The sequence below is a fragment of the Protopterus annectens genome, chromosome 2.part2, assembly GCF_019279795.1.
Source record: "Protopterus annectens isolate FY-2018-M chromosome 2.part2, PAN1.0, whole genome shotgun sequence".
NCBI classification, from domain to species: Eukaryota; Metazoa; Chordata; order Ceratodontiformes; family Protopteridae; genus Protopterus; species Protopterus annectens.
The window spans coordinates 743,542,371-743,566,657 of NC_056730.1; the positions used below are offsets into that span (position 1 = coordinate 743,542,371).

General features: G+C 39.4%; 1 protein-coding gene across 1 annotated transcript in view; it reads left to right on the plus strand.

Annotated features, from left to right (window-relative positions):
• KIAA0825 (KIAA0825 ortholog) overlaps positions 1 to 24,287 on the plus strand; it is a 1,661,419-nt gene that overhangs the window by 1,013,454 nt on the left and 623,678 nt on the right. The window lies entirely within an intron of this gene.

The window sequence follows — 24,287 nt, forward strand, 5'->3', positions numbered from 1 at the left end:
GCAGAATGACTTTGGACCTTTGGAATCTGGCTCTCAGCTACAACATCCAGTTACAGGCAATATTTGTACCGGAAAAGAGAACACCCTAGCAGACATGTTAAGCAGAACCACCTCGGATGCTCACGAATGGATGCTACACCGACATCTTCAAGGCCATCACAAAGAAATGGGGAGTGCCACAAATAGATCTATACGCTTCCCCAATCAATCACCAGCTCAAAAAATTCTGCACAAGGACATTCCACCCACTTGCATGGAAGGTGGACTCTCTATCCTTCAGCTGGAAAGGCCTGACAGCATATGCATTTCCACCTCTTCCCTTGATGCACAAGGTACTACTGAAAATCAAAGAGGAACGTCCAAGGATAATCCTGATAGCTCCGAACTGGCCAAGACAACACTGGTACCCATTGCTGAGGAGCATGTCTCGGGAGAAAATGTGGTCAATACCCTGATGCCTTTGATGTTAACTCAGAACAACTACAACATCATGCATCCAAACCTAAAACCTTGCAACTGACTGCCTGGAACATCACATAGCAGCAACTAACCCAGATCTTTCCCAAAGGGTTAAAGACATTATCCTTGAAGCCCGCAGACCTTCAACAAGAAGGAACTATGCAGGAAAATGGAAAAGGTTTGTCATTTGGAGTACTGAAAGAGGAAAAGATGTGTCAAACATAGATATTGCTAACATTCTGGAGTACTTGGCAGAGCTTCTACATACAGGCCTGTCCTATTCCTCCATCAAGATACATGCATCAGCTATTTCAGCAGAATACAGCTTTGATCCACCTGTCTTTTCACATCCTCTACTCAGGCAGTTCCTCAGAGGGATCAAGAATGTAAAACCTCCTAGGAAACCACCATTACCAGCATGGGACTTGAACTTTGTGCTAGAAAAGTTGACACTCCCTCCGTTTGAACCAGCAGCAACAGCAGATCTACAACACCTGTCATGGAAAACTGCTTTCCTACTGGCAATTACCTCAGCAAGGAGGGTTTCGGAACTACAGGCCTTAATGGCAGTGCAACCCTTCCTAATCTTCCATCAAGATAGGGTGTCCATGAGAACTAATCCTACATTTATGCCTAAGGTGGTATCCAGAGTGTCTTTAAACCAGGCAATCCACCTACCTACCTTCTTTCCCAATCCACAAAACAGAGGGGAAAGAATGCTGGATACCTTGGATGTACATAGACAGTTACGCTACTACCTGGACAGAACCAAAAGTAACAGAAAAACTGACCAGCTTTTTGTAGCCTATGCAACAGGAAGGGAAGGAAAAGCAATTTCCAAACAGACAATCTCCAAGTGGATAGGAAATTGCATAAGATTCTGTTACTCCTACCATGGAAAACCAATTCCACAGAACATAAGGCCTCATTCTACAAGGGCTACAGCCACTACCACAGCTTTCTTACGAGAAGTGGCAACCAAGGACATTATTGAGGCGGCTACTTGGACCTCCGTGCATACATTTGCCAAGCATTATAATTTACCTCTATATTCTAGATCCCGAGCAGGGTTTGCCACTGCTGTACTGCAAGGGATCCTAACCACACCATAATTTTTCTTCCTCCTCCCTAGTTTGGCTATGGTATTCTACCCATTTGTTATGACTGCAGATGCATCCATGAAGGACATAGTACAGTTTTGTACCTACCATAAATGTAGATGTCCGAACTGGATAGCATCTGCAGTCAGGATTACCCTCCTCCTTCCCTCTGTGGTACTCCTAGGTATTTACCCTCCTAATAGCTAGCTGGGGAGTCTCTTATGGTGTATTTGTTTGTATATATGTACATACATGCTTATTTTTGTGTTTGCCTTCTACTTTTTTGGAAACATTGGCATTTCTCCAAAATTTAGCCTTCCAAGAGGGCAACTGGCATCTGGGGCAAGAAACACTGAGGAAAATGGCGTCGGCTGATGCCTTTATACCCGAAGACCAGCAGAGATGACGTCGGGTGAAGTGCGACATCAGCCGGAGCCGGACCCAGACTTTGGAATCCGGCCGACCGAAGGGCTGCCTGACGACAGGACAACCCATTTGTTATGACTGCAGATGCTATCCAGTTCGGACATCTACATTTATGGTAGGTACAAAACTGTACTTTATGTGGTACATAAACAAGCAAGGGGGCACTCACTCCTACCCCCTATGCAGACAAGCCATGACCTTGTGGAACACAGCTATAAACCTTCAAGTTCATCTGCAAGCACAATTCCTGCCAGGAGAGAAAAACACACTGGCAGACGACTTAAGCAGAAACATCATGGATCCCCACGAATGGGAATTGAATCCACAAATATTCAGAATGATAACACAGAAGTGGTGGAGCCCGGACATAGATTTGTTTGCATCCCCAATAAACTGCCAGCTACAAAAATTCTACACAAGGAGTTACCATCCACAAGCATGGAAAGTGGATGCCCTCTCATTCAGCTGGGAGAACCTACAAGTGTACACTTTCCCACCACTGCTTCTCCTGCCAAAGGTACTCATAAAAGCCAGGCAAGAAGAGACAAAGATATGATCCTGATTGCACCAGACTGGCCATGCCAGCACTGGTACCCAATCTTAAGGAGCTTAGCACAAGAACCACCCTGGATTTTGCCTCAAATCCCACATCTGCTGACTCAGCACAGCAATCAAATACTACACAGCCAGCTAAAGACCTTAAACCTAGCTGCATGGAAGATTCCTTAGTCAAGCAAGCAGTGCCTCTCTCCAAAGCTGTTATGGATGTCATTCTGGAGGCCAGAAGGCCTAGTACCAGGAAAGCCTACTCGGATAAATGGAAGAGATTCTGTGCCTGGAACCAAGCTCACAGCCTTGACCCTCTTGTCCCAAACATTCCTCAGATTCTACAATACTTAACTGAGATGCTGGACAAAGGCCTCTCCTTTTCATCCATCAAGATCCATGCTTCTGCCATCTCTGCTCATTACAACATGGTTCCACCAATTTTCTCTAATCCTCTGTTAAAACAGTACCTCAGAGGGGCTAAAAACTTAAGACTGCCCCGTAGAGCACCTACTCCAACTTGGGACCTCAACTTTGTTTTGGAAAAACTAACTTTACCTCATTTTGAGCCAGCTAACACAGCAGAATTAAAATATATCTCTTGGAAAACTGCTCTGCCCCTGGCAATAACATCAGCACAAAGAGTTTCAGAATTACAGGCACTAATGGCAGTGGAACCTTTCCTCATTTTTCACCAGGACAGGGTGTCTTTAAGAACTAACCCAACTTTTATGCCAAAGGTGGCATCCAGTGTGGCTCTAAACCAAACTATTCACCTGCCAACTTTTTATCCTAAACCACAGAATAAAGGGGAGAAACTACTGCACTCTTTGGACATTCACAGGCAGTTACGCTTCTACTTGGACAAAACCAAAGCTTTCAGTAAATCAGATCAATTGTTGGTAGCATATGCTGCAGGAGCACAGGGAAAAGCCATTTCAAAACAGACTATTTCAAAATGGATAGGACATTGTATACAGTTCTGCTACACATACCATGGAAAACCTGTACCTAGCAGCATTAGATCTCACTCCACCAGGGCAGCAGCCACTTCAACTGCCTACCTCAGGGGAGTACCTGCCAAGGATATTTTGGAAGCAGCAACTTGGAGTTCTGTACATACCTTCACCAAGCATTACCATTTGCCTCTATACTCTAAATCCAGAGCTGGCTTCACCACTGCAGTGCTGCAGGGCCTTATAGCCACCCCTAATGCCTTATATAACCAGCCACCCTACCTCTGCTTTGGGATTCTACCCAAGTGTAATGACTGCAGCAGTGTAACACGATGAACATAGTACAGTTTTGTACCTACCATAAATGTAAATGTTTGAGTGTATACACTGCTGCATTCCAGGTTACCCTCCCTCCTTACCCTCTTACTGGCAGGTACTACCTAAGTCTTCTACCCTTACTACCTATGGGGAGTATTAGGTGGTAGCTGTAAGTTGTTTTTTGCTTTTCTTATGTATGTTTTATTAGCAATTGGAATTGCCTACCTATATAGAGGTACCTGACATCTGGGGCAAGAAAAACTGAAGAAAATGGCATCGGCTGCATCTTATATACCCCTGTCGCACTGACGTCAGGGAGGAGACGACAGCAACTGACGCCGAACCAAGACTTTGGAACTCAGGCCGACTGGTGAACCTCCTGACTGCAGGATAACCCAAGTGTAATGACTGCAGCAGTGTATACACTCGAACATCTACATTTATGGTAGGTACAAAACTGTACTTTTCCAGTGTTTTTCAGCTACTTCAGTATTGTAATGTTTGCACAATCCCCAGTGCAACAGTCTTACCACATTATTATGCCTTTCAGTATATCGTCCTTCTGCCATTAGTATGTCACAGCCAGCAACAAGGTGTGCAACTGTTTCCAGTTCTGTTTTACAAAACCTACACATGTCTGTTTCTCCCACATGTTCAATGGACTTTGTAAACCAACATGTACGTAGCCCACTATCGTGGAACGCCAATGCTAACCTTTCATCCTTTAGCTTGAATTCACCTCTCCTTAACCATTCCTGTAATTTGATCCTGATCAACATGAGATTGTTTCAGGAGTTTTCTATACTTGCAGCTAAACTTATGCATTTTCCACTTTTCTTGCCTTGTCATATGATCCTTCACCTTATATTCTTTCTTTTGTTTTGTTTTTTTTCGGCACATTCAGTTGCTGCCTGATTTTTATCTACTTCTGGTTTGATTTCCATTCCCGCTTGACGCCAATATGCTTCTGCTAGACTAAGAAGGGAAATCATCTTAGATTGATTCTCCTCATGTTTCAAAACTTTCACTATGTTTAGGTCTTGTGAGGTCAGCTGATATGGATGCAGTCCCACAGTTGCAGATCTATGCACGTGATCACTTTCAAGGAGGCCCATGCCTCCTTCAGAACAGGGAATATATAATCTTGGTATGCACTGATTTTTATAAATCATTTGATGAACATGAAGCATCTTTCTTGTTTTCCTGTCTAATCTATCCAACACCTTTTGAGGCCAGTCAGTCAGTCCAAAACTGTAAGTTATGACAAGAAGAGCGAATTGGTTTATAGTTTGAACTTTGTTCCTAGATGTCAGTGCTGTTTTCAGGATTAATTTAAATCTTGTAAAATATTCCTTACTGAGTTTTTTTCACATTTGTTCATGTTTTATTGTTGTTTATCCTTCATCAGTTCCCGAATATTTATAACACTCCCTCTTGCTCAAGTTCTTTTATATCACATTCTTGTCCTAAACTGAACATTTCTTGGTGCTGCAGCTTTCCTGCTAAGGTTGCTTTTGCACATTTATCAATATCAAATGACATTCTTATATCATCTGAAAAAGTTTTGACTACTTACAGTTGTGCTTTCAGTTCCTCATGTGATGTGATATACAATTTTAAATCATCGACAAAGAGAAAGTGAGAAGTCTTTACACTTTGTTGCTTTCTGGGAGCCAAATTATAGTCATGACCTAATTTGTTAAGCAGACAGCTTAATGGGTTAAGGGCAAGGCAAAAGAGCAGCGGTGACAGAGAGTCATCCTGGAAGACCCCCCTTTGGATTTTTATCCCTGGAAAAATAATTTGCCCTGTGTCATAGTTTAACTGCAGCATAGTTTGCCACTGTCTCATGGTTGCTGTGATGTAGTTTATCAGTGTAAGGCAGTGCTGCACAACCTTTTCATGGGGAGGGCCGCTACACGAATTCTTACTGCATCTATGGGCCACCTCAAAACATAGTAAGTCGGTATGAGTTAACAATACGTACAGGTGACTGGCATTTTTACTTAAAACAGCAATCATGACATTGCCTGTTTTCTACATCAACTTTGCATTTAACTTTGTTCTGGCTTGCAGCCATGACTTATTACAAACTCTTGCAGAAAGTTACTACTGTTTACAGGCTATAAGTTATAAACAAGAAAGAATAGTTACTCTGGGGCTAAAATTAGAGGTGTGCTCAACTGCAGTCAATTAGGTAAGTAAGCACATGCTGGAAAGTTTGCATGACTGGAGTAAGGCATAGTATTTTTTCACTTTTTAAAAAAAATTTTGGCTACTCTCTGGGGGCCGGATGGCATTGCATGGAGGGCCAGATTTGGTCCCCGGGCTGGACATTGTGCACCACTGGTGTAGGGTGTATCATATACATTTTAAGCACTCTTTTATCCATGAATGTGGGATACTGTCAAATGCATTTTTTTAGTCAGTCCATGCCATCCTTAGATTCTTCCCCTTTTTACAGTTCTCCACTATGACTTTATTTAACAGCAAATGATCCTTTGTTCCATATGACTTTCTTTTATTCCCCTTTTGTTCTGCCATAATTGAGTTTTCTTCTAAATGACTATAAACTCTGTGGCCATTAATTCCAGTGTATACTTTATATGTCATCGGAAGGCAAGTTATTGGTCTATAATTTTTAGGGTAGCTTGCAGGTTCACTCTTAAGTAGGAGCATTGTTTTTCCTGTTGTTAGCCAGGCTGGTGTCTGTTCGGAGTATGCATATAAATAGTTCTTACTCATGACTAAGTCTTCATGCAAAGATGTTAATACGTTTAACCAGAAGTTAGATACTGCATCTTGGTCTGGGGTTTTCCAGTTAGAGGCTTTTCTTAACCTTCTTTCAGTCTCTCTGGCTGTTACTTCATCCCATTTCATATCCTGTATCTTTGAACTTCTTATTCTTTCTTTTACTTCTTCTATCCATTTAGCATCTTTGTTATGATCAACATGATCTTCATAAATACTTCTCCCAAATGTATCTATTTCCTATTTTTTTGCTGGTCTTTCAATTCCTTTTACCTTGTTTCCCAATTCTCTATAAAACTTTGTGGGTCATCAATACATTTTTTGTACTTTCCTTTATATTTATCTGTGTATCTTCTTAAGCTTTTTTGCCTGTGCTGATATTTTTAGTTTATTACTTGTGATAGTGCATGTTAAATCCTGATCCATTACAATACTGCACATTGTTTTTAATATGTCTATCTTTGAGTATTTTTGCTGATCTGTTCCCTCTTCTGTACTCTTCTAACAGTGACATTCCTTGTCTTAATTGCTTTATAGTTTTCTCTAATAGATACTTCCGTGATAGTGTTCAATTTCACTCCTTCCTTTCCCTTACTACCCTGTGTTCTTGTGGTAGAATTTTATCTGTTACTGATTTCACTGCACAGTAATATATCTTGATTACTTCTGTTATATCGCATGGAACTCTATGGACAGTCCTAATTACTGTGTTCATTTGTTTTACCAAACTTCTGACTTTTTTGGGTTTTGTTGACCTTCTGCAGTCTATTTCTTTCATTAATCTTAATATGTCTATTTATCTCTATTAAATCAAGCAACTCTTCTCTTAGCTCATTTTCTTCTAAACTGGGAGCACATTTTTTGTTCTTCATTTCCTGTGGGCATTTTATAGAAAGTTCTGTAACAACTTCCTGTGGCACATTCTCTTCAATTTCATCCTGTCATTCATTGCTCTGTCATATGGGAACTCACCGGCCTATCACTCTTCCACATTGACTGCGTCAGCGTTGCCATAGTTGCTGTCCAGCTTCAAGTGAACGTTTATACTGGTTTCCTGTGGAAGGCTGCAACATATCTTCATATGGCAACTGACCAGTTGCTTCCCATTCCAATGGTTTTGCCTTAATTTGAATGTCCATCGCTCTATCCTGCTGTAGTGCTTTCTGAGTTCGATTTTCTACACGGAATCCTTCACTTCACAGGTACTCCGTAACCTCAGTGTCTATTTTTTTAACTTCTCCATTACTAATCTTCTTTTCTACTTTTCCTCTCTGTCTTTTTATTTTTTGTATTGTCAGGTTTTCCATGTCCAGATTCCTTTGCTTGTATTTCTCTTCAGATATCTTTGGTGTTGCTCTTTTTGTATTGATTAATTTTATTTTCTCCTGTGCATAAATATTACACCATGTGAAATCTCTTTTTCTTTCCCATGTCCATATTTCTTCTTCAGCTGTCTCCTGATCTTCCTGTTTCTCCGTACTTTGGGGACTCATTCCGTCATGCTGTTATGCAACATGTGTTAGACCTTCTACACAAAATCCTTCACTTTGCAGGCATTCCATAACTTCATCTTCTATTTTTTTAACTTCTACTATACTAATATTCTTTTCTGTATTCCACCTTTGTGATATTATTTTTTTTATTGTGAAATTTATTTGAAGCTTCGGACAGTTTTTCTTGTGTTAGTATTTTTCTTCCCTCTAATTTATCTCAATGTTTTTGTATATCTTGTGTCTGGAAATTTTGGGCTTTATGTATAATAGCAACAATACATAATTTCTTTTTTATCCTCAATAGTCCACTCTATCATCTCTATGGCTCTTCTTTGGCCTATCAGTTTTTGTGATTTTTGTGGACTACTGCTCCCTTCTACAATGGGGGGTGGGCATCCTCCCCCTGGGCCTGGCCTGGCCCCATTGTAGGAATGTTTTCATATTTTGAGGATTCTACACTGTCATGTTTTCCAGTCCTGGCACCAGTGCGCCTACCAGGATTGGGCACTTTTTTATTCTGGGTCTTGTGCACCCGGCTATCCTTTTTAATTCTTGACCTACTTCTGTCCATGATATATACTATATAAAATACAGTCTATATATCTGTGTCGTGTCGGTGAGATTTTGTGAAAAACAGGGTCGACCTCGTAAAGGTAATCACCAAGACTTAGGATGATTTCATTTTCAGCAATACTACCCTCCTTTGCTTGCTGACTTATCATTCCATTCAGACCCCATATCATCTGTCCATTCTGACCCCACTGTATGTCTGAATTGATGGATTTTAAAATCAGTGGAAAAGCCAGAAAAGTATTTTTTGTGTCTATATTTAAGTTCATAGGTTGATAGGCTGTCACAAGGCTGATGACCAATATGGCCCTTACAAGTCTAATCGCTCAACCTAAAACATTTGAGTCCCAAGAATTATACATGGAGAGGTCTTATTAGTAGGCAGGTAGCTAAGGATTCATAGAAGGTGTTAGGATAACACTTTGTTATTGCTTAACTGATATATAGCCATTTAGAGCCGTTTTCTGCTTTGCCTGCAAGGCCACCCTTTGGTCAACTGGTGCCCTAGGCAAAAGGGCTCCACATCACCCCCGCACAACACCCAGTGCTCCCATACTGGTCTACCTACACCATCCAGATTACTTTTTTTCTTTGGTTTTCTCACAGTTTGTCTTACTGTTCAGTTTTTCCTGTATTCATTCAACACATTTTAAAGAAACAATTTCTTTACTACAAAGAATAAACAAATAATTAGTGGAAAAGCACCCCTGCTAGAGCGGTGCCCTAGGCAGCTGCCTAGTTGTCTTATGCCTAAGGCTAGCTGCCTTTAACTGTTTCTGTATTTTATTTTCTGCTTCAAGTAAATATGCATTTTATTTTTTCTTTGAGTAATCTATTTGGCCTGGTGCAGTAGCCATCTTGGATTTAGGTAGTGATTTGACCTATTGCAGGTCCTAGGTTGGGCTTTATACTTCACTTGTTTTTCATTGATTCATTTGTTTTCCTAGTTAATACTGCACAGAGCTACGCTGAGCACAGCACTGTGGTAGATGTGTTTACATAGTTGAAAGTGAGAGGAAGTACATTTTCTCTTATCGTACTACTGAAAGGGTGCCATCTTCTAACTCATGTGAGTGAATTATCCACTTCTGCTCTGTCTAAACACCTTTCATTGGGCTGTGCTGATGTGAGCTGACTTGAGTGGATTTCCATGATTCTTCTTAGTGGCAAGGTCCTGTGTTTCTCTCGTTCAATTAACGTCTCCCTTGTAACCAAACAGCAAAAAAGGTAAAATGTCCAATCAACAAAAACTTATTCCAAAATGACATTCACAGACTCAAACTACTCACAGCAAAAACACTTTTATTAAAACAATCAAATATTAAACACATTCCTTAATTTCTAATTAATGACATCATCAGAACTGAACGCATTTATTAACAACCTAATTTATAAATGGAACAATATCACATGATACTAAACCAAAGAATATCATTGGTTTCCACAGCTGCTAATATAAATTATTATACTCGGTAATTTAAAGTAGCATGTTAAAAACATTAACCTTAAAATCGTCTAATCTTTAATATGCTATAGCTTTAAAATACTCGGAAGTGACAACTCATCATTCAACCCAGGCAGAAACTCAGCATTAAACTTCAACTGCCACCATAATTACCTGACTTCTAATAAGTTTTCCCATTGTCCATCACTGGAGGCTGATCTGTAGCTTCCCAAAGTTGAAAATACGAGTGACTATTCATGGTAAAGCATGATGTGTTTTGACTAAGCATTATTGTTCACCCCCCTAATAATATCTGAATTGTGTTCATAAATACACTCTTGTAAACTCTGCTTTGTCTTGCCAACATAAAATGCATTGCATTTTCTACACAATGCAACATAAACTACCCCTTTTTAACATCCTTTTTGGAAACCTCTCCCCTGTATTGCTTCTCCTGCCCCCTCTAGTCCTCACTAACACAACAGCACTGGTCCTCATGGGGAGACAGTGAACTGATCCTTCTCCTGTTGACAGCCTTATAGGTTGCAGTATCCTATAGCAATGTAAGAACTGCCTCATGCCCATTGAAAATGAGCTTCTGCTTAACCCAAAGGACTTTGTCTGTGAGAGGTGTAAATACTGGAGGCATTTCTGTCTTAGCCAGTATCATGTAATGAGTTTAACACCCATACCTATGCAATATCTGGGTACTATAAACACAAAACTATCTTATGCTGTTGCTAAAAATGTCTTTCCAGGCCTCCTAAAGTTTCTAAAGCAAGTCACCAGCTTAAACCTGTAAATCTACCTTCTTAATACTATCTAGCATCAACCGGTCTAAAACAACTTACAGCACATTCCTACAGTACATTAAACACAGACACAAAAAGGGGTCACATAACCAACATACAGAAACCCTTAAGGCAGCAGGACCAGGCCTGTACATCTGGAAATATCCTCATCACTGGAGAATTTATAGTTGGACACATACAAATGCTGTTCTCACTAGGCTGAACAACGATTAGCTGTTTCTCAGATGCCATGATATCTTTGCCCCATTTACACATATGACTTGATTTGTGTACATGTGGGAGTGATGCATCGCCTTGGATCATATGAAAAGGGACATGATGGAGCTCTCAGATTATGCATTTGAAATGGATATGAAGCTAGTATTGAGAAGTATCCTACCATTGACAAGAATGATGCCTCAATTCAGATAAAAGGTACTTGACTTTATTGACTTAGCTATAATTCTAAGGGATCCAGTCTAGTTCATCCCTGGGAGAAGATGATTGACAATCTCAGCTGCTTTGCTAAAAATGGCCTGCAGCTGTCCCCTGATGGAATCCATATATTGGCTAAAACTTTTCCTCCTCCATAGTGCCTTTTTCAGGCAAGTTTAATCTCCTCAAATTACCTGCATAGCCAATCAAAATTAAAATAATAATAAGGTGGCACTACTCAATTTTAGAACCCTTAGCAAAACGTTGCACTCCATGCAGGCATTCCTAAACCCAAAAAATATAGATATTCGCGTAGTTTCTGAAACATATTTTCAGAGCAGCAATAACACCACTGCAGTGCAGGGATATAATGCCTGCCACTCCCATAGACCCAGTTCTGAATTGGAAGGTATAGCTGGAGGGCATATATCTGTGTTCATAAGAAACTATTTCACCTCCAGACTTATAATGCAGAACAGTGACCTTTAACTTTTCCACGCCGTAGTCACAATGAAGAAAACTGAGTACCACTTTGTTGCCATTTAACATACCACCTCCATGACCCCAGCAAAACCATAAGGCATATTTAAGCAAATTAACTTCCCTCACTGTATAGTCCAACACTTCCTCTTGGGTGACATCAGCTACATTTCTCTGTTAATTGGGGGTCCTATACTACCACAGAAAAGTGAACTTCATTAATGCCAGCTCCCTAGACCAGTGAGTCCAAACCCCAATGAGGTGCTCAAAAATATTGGACCTGGCTGTCACCAATATGCCCCCCCCCCTTAACCTCAAGACCAAAGTTACCTCATAACCCCTCCATTTTCAGAGACTACTTCAACTAACTGATGACCTCATGAAATTCAAATAGACTTCTCACCCCCGATGACCCCATATCACATGTGGTTTTATTCATGGATAAGTTCTGTGCCCACTTCCAGGCCTGCATTGAGACCTCTGTCACTATAATATCATGACAAATTTTAAAAACAAACCCATTTGGTGAAACAGTAGTATTAACAAACTAGATGATAAAAAGAAGAAACACATAGCCTGTAAAAGCAGTACTAATACCTCATCAGCTAGAGAACAACTCAAAAAGATCAACAAAGAACTTAGAAAAAAATCAAATCCTTCAAAAGCAGAGGTAAATTGAAAATTGCCACCCATGCTTAGGTTAACTACTGTGCTTTCTTCAGCTATGTCAAGAACCTCAGACGTTATACCAAACAATGCAAAATAACACCACATACTCATCCTGTGAGGAGAGAGACAACATATTAGCAGACAAATTCATGTCAAAGTTCACTCCCCTATCTCCTGCAAATTATTCCAAACACATTAGTATTCCTTTGACAACTCTCTTAATTACTTTTGAGCAAGTCCTAAGTGCTCTGTCCAAGGCTAACAACCCTAGCTGTTATAATACAAGATAATGTGCCTGTCTTTCTTATTGTTAGCATCAAAAATTGTATAGCTAATTCATTATTAAATCTATTTAGTCTCAGTTTCTGTCTCTGCCTTTCCAGTGTATTTATGCCAGAGGTATAGAGAACTGCTTTAGTCATCCCACTCCACAAGGGGGACCCACTACTGATCCAGGAAACTATAGACCCATACGCCTCACCAGCCTTAGGCAATGAAGCACATCATTATTTAATTCATTAGCAAAGTCCTATACAGTCTTCAAACCCTGGACCCAAATCATTTGGGATTTGTTAAAGGCACATCATGCCTCCTAAACCTGGTAGAATTTTCTGAACAAGTCACCAAGGCATGAGACACAGCAAATTGGTTCACCCTGCATCATTGGTACTTGGCCGAAGCCTTTGATACCATTCCATATGGCTGAAGATGATTTCTGGAACAGAACACCTACCATTTTAATAAAACATAGAGGGACAATATACTGTATGACATCTCTGTAGTCAGGAGATTGAAAGAGAAGGGTAAAGTAAGAAGTGGTGAGGGTAGCAAAGACCGTGGAAGTAACGGTTCCCCATTATGCGATCGAAGAAACTGTTCTTTGAATGCGTAATAGTTGAACTGAAAACATCGATAACACATAACCGCGAATGGCCAAGTACGCAAATTTTTTTCCTAGGGAAAATATTCAGTTGGCCGTATTCACAGGTTGCCCTGTTCCTCAACTTTGAGCGATCTCGGAGTTGGGATATTTAGTTATGGGTGGGGTGTGGGGGCAAAGCCCCCCACTTAATTAGGATTGGGAAGTGTGTTTTGTTGGTTTATGGCCTCGCAAATTTTTTCCCTAGGAAAAAATTTGCGGATGTGGCCATTCGCAGTTATGTTTTTTCGATGTTTTAGTTCCACTATTATGCGTTCGAAGAAGTGTCTTCGATCGCATAATATGGACCTGAAGTAACTAGGTTGAATGGAATAATTTAGGGAGGGGCAAAGGAGTACAGGTAGACAGAGTTTTGAGGACTGGGGAATTTAAGGTGAATTACGTACAATCTGTAACTGAAGTATGTAACATGTTGTTTACTTTGTGTGTATACATTAGTACCAAAGTTAGCTATTGCTGGGCAGAGTCATTTACAGAGAGGATGTGGGGGCAAAGCTCTAATGTATATCTTAAGACTAAATATTTATAATTACATGGAGAATTACATTTATACATTTATTGTAAATATGTTATGTATGCATGCAGTTACATATGATTCTAATGAGACTAAGCTGCATTCCAAAGAGAGTACAAGAGAGGCATGTAGAATATACACCTAACAAGAGTAATAAATACAAATGAATGGTAGTTAGCAGCTCTAAAAAGTCAAAGATCAAACACTGTTTTGAGTTGAACATTTATAACTTAGACTTGGACTTTGATTGATGGATAGGGCCAATCTTAGGGTGTGTTTGGATATTGTTCTTAGTTGCTTCTCATTTTTCACGAGTTTTGTGCCAATCTTAGGTCAGTTGAACCAATTTATCCCAGTAGGGCCATGTACTAGTAGGCTATAACAGGGTCATGATGCCTTACATGAACCTGAGGTCTGCCTGTGAGACACTGTAGCAAATTCCTGAGCATTTTCCTGCTGGTAGTCTTGATCCTTTAGAGATTACAAGTCTTATTAGTGTAGTAGACATTTTCTGTCATGCATTAAACTAGTGGTTAGTCCAGTATTATTAGCAACTACAACTTCATGCATCTTGTATGGCTCATAGTCACATAATAGGAAGTTGCTGTTGCTGAGTGTTAAACATGGTTTTCAGTCCAAACATAGTCAGATTAACCATTTGGTTTTGTGTACCGTTTCAGTAATTGTCTCAGAAGACCGCGCTTAATTTGAAGACTGATAGAGGTACTGTGTCTTCTTTTGCTGACATGAAGTTGTTCATGAATGCCGTTACCAAAGGTAACTGTAGAATAGTCAGTTTCAGACAGAATGTGCATACACAAAATATACAGATACGATGATGTGGGGTAATTTCTGATCACTAAGATTTCTGATAGAATGTTACCAGTTCAGCAATATGACAAAGAAAGGCTTGCTGCAGTCATAGATAATAGTAAAGTCCTAGAGAAGTGAAACACAAAGTGTGTGTACTGTTGTGGAAGGTGTGGCCCCAGTTATATAAACAGTTTGAATTATAAATGTTCAGTAAAAACAAAATGAAAAGTCCAGTAATGCTAGAACTTCCACTGAGTGACCTACCAAACCTCTTGTATCAGAGGCACATGGGATATATGGAAATGATCCTTATGAACATCAGGTGTTTCAGATAATTGGCAATTCTGAATGTCCATGACTTGTTCTGCTTGTGCTGTGCTGACGAGGTCGAGGCTGAAATATGCATATCCACAGCTAGTTAGGTTTGGCTTTATTGGCCTGAAATTGTCCAGTAAAATGACAAAACAAGTCATTGGGCATTCAGAATTGCCAATTAGCTGAAATACCTGATGTTCATAAGGATCATTTGCATATATCTCATGTGCCTCTGATACAAGAGGTTTTGGAGGTCACTCAGTGGAAGATCTAGCATGGCTGGACTTTTCATTTTGTTTTACTGATTGTTTCTTTCAGTGACCTTCTTACTTATTGTTTTAGGTTGAATTATAAATGTACTACAGAAATGTCATAGTTTCAGAGTTGCATGCAAAATAAGGGGATGGGGACGAGCAGAAACTTTCAAGCTAAAAATAGTTGGACTAGATCAGGGAAGAGTTTTGAAGGTAAATGTATTTAAGAAAGCTGAACAAGCTGTTTTTTCATGTTCTCCCTACATGGTTTCATTATGGCATTCTGATTTTTTCCCACCTGCCAAAACATGATGGTTAGTGACTACTCTAAATTATCCCTGCATATTGTAACCTTTGTGGCCTTGCATATTACTGGGAAAGATTTGCATATATTAGTCCTGTGACGACCCACCACTGCCAACCAGTACTCAAGGAGCCTTAATACTCACCACTGGCAACAGTGGGGGATTTTCACTGGGAGGATAGCAAGTACACACACAGTATTTCCAGATGCAGCTCTCTGCATCAAGTGCAAGTTCCCTTAAGAGCCACAGAGACCACAGTCAGTCTGAGGCTGGTTTCTCATTCTTTCTCCAGATCCCCAGTAAGACTCTCCACTGGCACAGATATAGAGTTGAGATCTTAGCTGAGTGACCAAGCCAAGACCTTCAGTGCCCTCTCTGTCCAACCAGTGCTTCGTGTCCCTGTTCAAATAGCTGATGCACACACTCTTGGAGGTTTGATTTACACACACACACACACACACACACACACACACACACACACACACACACCTGTTTACTAGCTATGCCCCCTTCTGCCCAGACTATAAGGTAGTTATTACTGCCACCAGTCACTCCTGCCATTTACCTTAAATCCCTTTACAAAGGGTGTCCACTCTTATTGTGAGATATTACAATTAATATAAATGGCAGTTTGACCAAGAGGAAGGCTGTTAGGAGTGGCCCACACAGTATCACCAAATAAGTATGCAAGTGCTGTCAAAACTTAAATATCTTTACACAGATCAGCCACAATGAAATGATTAAATATATTTAATAATAAAAGAACAAGACAATAAAATATATATTCACAGTGACATCAGAGGAAATATTTAAAACAATATTGCAGGAGTGTCTCAAATAAATAAAGAAAAACATCTCCACTAAGCTTTACTATATTCCTAACTGTATCTAAGATAATTACTATACCCTAGAAACTTACTTCATTAGAGCAAGGCAGATGTGTTGAGTGGATCTTGTTGTTATCAAGTCCAAGACATAGTGCAGAATGCTCTGTCTCACTAAGAGACTTCTCAAATTAATATCTCAAATATTACTGCTGGGATAGCTTGCAAAATGACATAATTTCTTGTCATCTGACTTTTAGTTCCCAGGCTCAAAACAAACTATTGATGGCAGCTGGTAGTGTTTAGCATCTGCTTGTAAAAATATACAGACAAGGGATTCTCTTCATATCTCTGGTAGATGCTGGAAGTCATAAAACAATTGCATTCCTTCATGATTTCAAGACTACTAATTAGTGCATCCTAAAGACAATACAGAAAGTTTGTCAGCACAGACTCTGTGTGTGTAGCTACACTGAAAACTGAAAGATACCATCTTTTATTGCATAGCCTATAAAGTAATTTAATTTCAACTATTTTCCTAAAATTTGCTGGACTGAAGTTAACCTCTGGTATTCCAGTTTCCACTGTTAAATATTTCGACAGTTACAACAGTGCATGTACATTTCTGCTTTTTTCCGGCAGGGCACACTGTGGACTCATCTCAAACACAAACACTTTATAAAATACCTTTTCAGCACACATATTTGTACAAACCAGTTTGATATACCAATGACATACAGTTCTAATACAGTTGTAACACAAGCATCTTATATAAATCATTTCGATATTCACAAATTACATGTAATTATTTACAAAATTCCAGCTAGCTGTGCTTGGCAGTATGTCTTTTCGTGACAAGTCCATTTACCCAATTTAATAAGTTAATAAAAATATTTTTAAGTCGGGTAATATTTGACAAAACTGTCTCTAAGGAGAGGGCTGTGATTATTACTATTATTGCATGGCATTCTGAGGTTTTAACAGTTTTACTTAGTTTTCTGGAAACACATCGACAGTAACAAGGTATTAGAATTAACTGGATAAGAGACTGCAACCATTCAGAGCAAGTGCAGCAGATGATTGAAAACTTGTGAAGGAATAAAAGGTAATGTGAGATGAGAAATTTTCTTGCTCATTGTGGGCCCCCAGTCTTCCCACATGTGTTAAGTGCTGGGTCGCTGTCTCATTTGTCCAGTATTTCTGGCATCTATGGACACTGGGTATGGGAAGTGGGTGCCAGGGATTGTGATGAGTCAAAAGATTTTACCAGGTTTCTTTTTCAAATGAGCTGAGGTCAGAGTACCATGGTCAGCTTAGTGTTGTCTGCATTACCTCTCAAAGTTGCTGGCTGTATTGAGTACTTAACTTAAGAACGTAGTTGTATTTATTTAAAAAGGTGCACACAGATCAAGGACTACCAGTGCCATAAAGTCACAAAATTTATTCACAAAAACTCAGTTTAGCACTTTTGTCTACCAAGATTTTATTAGAACTGAATACTAAAAAAAATCACTGTTTAAATACTCTAAAATACATCTCATGAGTTTTACAAAATTAATTTAACAAACAAGCATCAGTTATATTTACCATTTAAAACACATTTAATATTGCTTTCTTCATTGAGACTCGGATATTTATTTGCTTTTAATCTCAACTGCCATTTAACTTCAGCAATTTCCAATACATTTTCTATGTCACCACCTCTGGGACTTTCCAGGACCAATTCCAAAACACAAAACAGGAACTTATTAAAAGATTTACAAGCAACTGTATGCTTTTATAACTCATTATCGACATCTTTAGTCTTGATAGAATGTATACATATATATTATTTTATGTGTTCTTGGAGCTGCCATTTAGTTTTCCCAATTAAAAAAAATGCCAGTAAAAACAAACAGCACTCTACACTGCAACATCTATGTGACCATGAATGAAAGTGGCACTACCATAATTTTCAAACATTAGCAGTGTTGTTTCAATAATATATTTACATCTCTTACAGAACCTACTGATGTGCATGCCTCTAGACTTGTTTGTAACAACTACTGTAGTACTACTAAACATATGTGAATATAGGTTCATAGGAGGTTAGTAGGCTGGCAGTCCTAGAGCCCTTAGAATCCTAGCCATCTTAATTCCGAGTTGCCCCAGTTTTCCTTGGTTAGATGGACATAATTCTCACAGCAAGTCTATGATCCATACGGACTACCCATGAAATCAGAAATCCAAACAACCAAGGATCAAGCCCACAACCTACTACCCTTGTGACTAATACATTACTTGCAGTACTAAATCAGCTGGTTCTTCAAATCAGAACCCTTTTTACATTTGAAAAAAGGTAATTCCTCCACTGTTTTTTTAACTACATTTGGCTATCCCAAAATAACTTTCCAGTTATTTCTTAAAATATTTTTGATGTCAGCACCATCAAGAATAAATGTGATGGGAAGGCAAAGGTGAAATTATCCATTTTTCTGAGTTATTAGATTCAGTAAAACCTATTTTCATTTAATAACCAACACTTTCTCTTAAAACAGGACACCATTTATTTAACCTCTCTTTTTTATCTCATCAATGATATTGATGATAAACGACCTGTTGTAACCTCTTTCAACAAACAAATCAGCTAAATGACTAAGTTCTGTATCAAACACAGACTTATATGATATAAGTTTGGAAAGCCCAATGGCTTGCCCTTTTATTGCATCCTTCTTAATATATAAAGGATGTGTACTACTACAGTGTGCTTATTACCAAGATTAGGTGTTCTGTATATCGGAAAACAATAGTTTAATTTGCTTACTTAAAAACTGTTAACTGTGGAAGAACACTGATCCACCTAGACCATTTTCAGACTCAGCACAGCAATAAACAACCAAAGAAACAAGCTTTAATTATTATTAATGCAAGTTTGGCAATGTAAGACCAAGTATGCAGAGAGATACGAGTCAGGACAACATGTAGTATAAAAGAATACAGTTGCAAGTAGACATGTTAAAATAATGCAATCGGTAAATTAGGCGAGAAGAGTACATGTGCACTGTCATAACATCATATAGTATGTTTGTATGGAGAAAATCATATACAAAGAACAAAAGCATTTACAACATGTACAAATGATGGGCAGGGAATGTGAAGGAAAGCAGGGAGTGAGACAAATTAGGGAAAGGAAGGAGACAGAAAAGAGAGGAAAAATAAAAATAAGTATGGCAGGATAAAGGGTAAGTGTGCAGGTATCTCCTACCCAGGTTAAGACCAAACTGTAGTAGTTTTGGACATGTTTACTGGTAAGCCAGGATAAGATACACCCACCTGATGAATCACCATTTAGATAAAGAGCCTTAGTAGCCCATCAGATAGGCCCCCTTACACTGTGCCTGAAAAAATTAATCAGACCCTGAGAAAGGAATTACAGTAGATGATGGATTTGTGGGGTAATCCGAGAGTCCAGTAGTTTAATTCTAATTTAACACATTTTATGACAAAATGTAGGGTAATAAATAACCATATTGTTTTAATTTTGATACACAGTAATAGTATACATTCCTGATACATAATCTGAAATAGTTTTAAGTTCAAGATGCCAGAAAGTAGGAGGAGGGGTGGAGTTGTAAATGGGGGAAGCTGGGGGTCCCACTTACCTCTCAACCTCTTACAGCAAGAAATATGCACAAAGCCATACATAAAAGTGGGACAAGAGTCCAGAAATAGGGAAAATTTGTTATTATTGCTCTTACAAACTTATGAATTGATAGAATAACTGGTTTTGCATTAGCATGAATTTTCTGAAGGATATGAAGTCTGAAATTCAAATGTCTGTCACTGTTTTCTAACTTCAGTCTTTAATGATTTGCCACTAATTTGGCAAAAAACACATTTCTTTGAAAAAGTGGACTAAAAATATGAGGCCAAAATCTGGACATTCTGTGAAAATCTGAAAAGTTGAGAGGTATGGGGCCACACCAAAATGGTCCAAATTGGAGTTTGCAATTTCTAAGACTGGCTCTTCTTTTAGACAAGATTTTTTAGCTGTTGTCTTCCTTATGGATAAAATTGCTAGCAATTCTTTGACGCTAACATTTGTCATAAAATATAACTGGTTTTAGATAGTATGGATAATAAAGTTTGGTAGATTAATTAGATATATGCAAGTATGATTGTATACGATTTGCTTGGCTAGGTGGGAAAAACATTATTACTTTTAGATGGAGAGCATGTCCTTTGCTTGATTTGCAGCAGTCCACACCAAAATTAGTAGAATTGCTTGGATGATGAAAAGTCAATAGTTAGAAGCTGAAGCAAAAGAAAACAGTAAGTAACTCATTAAAATCAGTAACAGGCAGCTGAAGATATAGATAGATGGATAGACAATTGTGGAAAGTCAGCAACTGAAAGCTGAAGCAAAATTAACAAGTAAACTTGATGGACAGGTTAGAAAGGGAAGAAGCATTTGTCATTGCTGAATGATGCCTTGCACTTATGTGAACTACATCAAGACAGTGAGAGTGAGAATTACAGCAGCATATAAACAGTAATATAAAATGTAATTTTGTAGTTGGGGTGAGTATACATCTACCAGTGGGATAGCATTAGATTATTTACTACAGCCCTTCAAAAACTTGATAATGTTGTGTTGGAAATATTCTGTTATTAGTTATGAGTGCTTCAACTTTATTTTTATACATATGTTGGCTATTCTATACTGGTAGACTGCCCATTCTTGATATTTAGGGATTTGTGCTGTATGGCTGCTTTGGCACTGGGTTGGTTACTTATTTTCAATGTACCTGATGGTCATTTACCTTTTTAATGTTATCATGTTTAACTGTTGTAGGCTACACACTCAAGTGTGATAGCCATTTCTGTGCATTTGAAGTGTTTTTTTGATTATATCTGCTTTATTTTCTGAAAAAAAAAAACAAACAAAAAATAATTGTTTTCCTGCCTAAGTTAGTATAGTCCAGTTTTTAGGTTAGTGCTGAATTCAGGACTGTGTTACAAGTTTGTGTGTTTGCCCATACCTTACTTTGATAGAAGGAAGTTTCTCTGTTCAACTGTGAGAGAGGGGAGCTTTGAGCAGCCTCTCTGTCCCTGGAGGAGTGGTTTCTGCCCAGAAATTAGTAGTTTATTTGCCATTTTGGGTTAATTTCTCTCTCTTTCATTTCTCTGCTGTAAAACCCGCATTTGCGAGTTTTTTGTGCTTGTATACAGCTCAGCAAGCTCCTGCCTGGTGCCCTGCAGAGTTCTACAGCAGCAGAGAGACAAAACAGAGACTTTGGAGTGATTAAGTATCATTTTTCTGCATTTTCTTGCTGCCTTTAGCTAATTCCGCCTAAAACGCCGATTTTTTAGAGTTTCTGTGATTTAAAAAGATTGTTTCAGCTACATATTGTACTTATTTTACTACCTGCACTTTAACAAAGTCGTTTTTGTGTTTAAATTACCTGTTTAACTCTTGTAGGCTACACACTCAAATGTGATAGCCAATTCTGTGCATTTAAAGTGTTTTTTTGATTGTATCTGCTTTATTTTCTGAAAAAAAAAAACAAAAAAAAAATACTTGTTTTTCCACCTTTCTAAGCTAGTATAGTCCAGTTTTCAGGTTAATGCTGAATTCAGGGCTGTGTTACAAGTTTCTGTGTTTGCCCATACCTTACTTGGATAGAAGGAAGTTTCTCTGTTCACCTGTGAGAGACGGGAGCTTTGAGCAGTGTATCTGTACCTGGAGGAGTGGTTTCTGCCCAGAAATAGGTTCATAGGTAGGTACTAGGCTATCGGCTCTGGGACCTATACAAGCCCCACCAAAAAGGTACCCTGGCTTTTGCCACCCAAGAAAATTATTTTCCTGTGCCACTGTCGAACAGAGCCACAGAGGTGATCCCCAGGGTGAATTCCTATTTCCCATTCAATCATCAAGATTTTTCTTGAAGAGTGCTAATGAGGAGCTTTGTTTGATATAGATAGGTAGTTTATTCCAGAGTATGGGAAGTCTCTGGGACAGGAATCTATCCCTCCAGCATGTTCTGTTTATTGTAGTGACAAGGTTTAGGTCCCTAGAGCATGTAGCTCGGAGGGATTGGGATTTCTTTAAGTGGAGCATGTCCAACAGCTCCGGGTTTGACATAGCTTTGTATGTTAGGCAGAGATCACCTCTGAGTAGGCAATATGCGACGGAGTAAAGCTGGAGTTTTTTGAGACGGTCTGCGTAAGGCATCTGTTTAAGGCTGGTAATCCTCTTTGTGAGGTATTTCTGCGGCCTTTCCAGTTGTAGATGTCTTGTGAGGTACATACCAAAAGGGGCATTGTACTTTATAATGGGTCTAATGAGTGATGAGTAGAGGGGAACAATGACCTCTTTTTTATTGGATGAGAAACCTTTTGTAATGAGGAATGCCACGTAGAAGGATTTCCTGACTACTGAGGCGATGTGATTATCAAAGGAGAGACTACTGTCCACCTGTGTCCCAAGGTCTCTTATTACACTTTCGGTGTTAAGTATACTACCGCCTATGTTGTAGTTCATGGGTACAGAGTTTTTTCCAAAGGGGATGAAAATGCACTTTTTGGCTTTGAGCTTGAGGCCATGGCTTTGACACCTGGCATCAGTCTCAGTGAGGCCCTTTTGTAGGATGTCCACATTGTTAGGAGTTTCGATTATGGCTCCTAGTTTGCAGTCATCTGTGAACTTCATTAGCCAAAGAACTTCTGTGTTAGCCTGTACTTCAGAGAAGTAGATACCAAACAGGAGAGGACCTACTTTCACAGTGTGGGTTCTGTCAGTGAGCCAGTTGGCAACTCATCTTGTGACATAGGGATTTATACCTAGTTTAGTGAGTTTATCTATAATTCCAGAGTGGGGGATGATGTCGAAAGCCATGGCGAGATCTAGATAGGCTGTGTGAACCACCTTACCCTCGTCTACGGCTTTGGTGACTGCTTCAAAGAAGTCTATCAGGTTTAGGAGACATGATCTGCCTTTTACAAACCTGAACTGGGTGGGGTTCAGAGTTTGGAGATTACCATTGTCTTTGTTTATAAGTTCCATGAGGATATGTTCCGTGGCCTTGCAAACCAGGCTCGTCAGGCTAATGGGGCGGTATTTCCCGGGGTCCGTGGTGGCTCCCCTCTTGTGGAGCAGGATAACCATTGCTGTGTGCCATTTAGCAGGCACAAAGCCTGAGGTGAGGCTATGATTGAACATGGTACTTAGGTGGGGTGCCAGTTCATTCTGTAATTTGTGTAGAATGCAGCCTCGGATGTTGTCTGATCCCCATGGATGCTGTGTTCTTGGCTTTGGAGAGTGTGGTTTTTACCTGTGCAGCCGTGATTACAGGAACTTTGCATTCTTCTGGTATAAAGATGGGCTCTTTAGGGGGTGAGAGAGGGGTGAGGTTAGCACTGAACCTGTCTGCCAGGATGTTGGCAATATCAGTTGGGTCTGTATATTTAGTGCCATTGTGCTGTAACTCAGAGCAGAATTGAGTGTTGCCATTGAGATTCTTGACACAGCTATAGAATGCTTTGTGGTTGTCTTTAGAATCAGTGGCGATTTTGTTTTCATAGTTAGCTTTGGAGGATTTTATCAGGGATTGCAGCTTCTTACTATGGCTGACCAGGGAGCTCCTCCACTCATGGGATTTTACTTTGTTTTGCAACAGTTTCTTCCTTCTGTTGTACAGTTTGTTTATGGCAGGGGACCACCAGATTGGCTTCCTTTTTTTGGAGGATAGCGTCTTGGTTTTGTTTGGAATAGCACGATCCATGCACTCATGTAAGTGCTTATAAAGGGCAATTGTGTAGGATTCAGTAATTGTAAGTGTGTTGTCCATCTGCATGGGTGTCATGAAATTCACCACTTCTGACTGAAGAAGCATGAAGATGGCT